Raw genomic sequence first — 408 nt, 5'->3', positions numbered from 1 at the left:
ATGAATTGATAGAAGAGCTCTAAGATCCCCCAATAAAATGATTAAACAACGGACAAACAAACCCCACAACTTGTTCACAGCAAAGACCTTTTGTCAACAACACAAAAGGTGACTATACACATGGACTTCTCCAGGCGGAATACACAGAAATCAAATTGACTCCATCTGTGGGAAGAGATCATGGGGAAGCTCTAGGTCAGAAACTAAAGCCAGGCCCGAGGTGGACTGTGGAACAGACAATCAATTACTCCCATGCAAGTTCAGGTCACAGGTGAAGAAAATGAAAACTACTCCACAAGAGCCAAAATTTGATCTTAAGTCTGTCTATCCCACCTGAATTTAGAGATGAGTTGCATTAGGCAAACCTGCCACACAAGACCTCTGTAGGGTACTGAAAATCAAGGATGT

This window comes from Echinops telfairi, unplaced genomic scaffold (assembly GCF_000313985.2).
Source record: "Echinops telfairi isolate 266 unplaced genomic scaffold, ASM31398v2 ScPeMD7_1957;HRSCAF=2489, whole genome shotgun sequence".
Classification (NCBI taxonomy): Eukaryota; Metazoa; Chordata; class Mammalia; order Afrosoricida; family Tenrecidae; genus Echinops; species Echinops telfairi.
Note: the sequence above shows the minus strand (reverse complement) of the source record.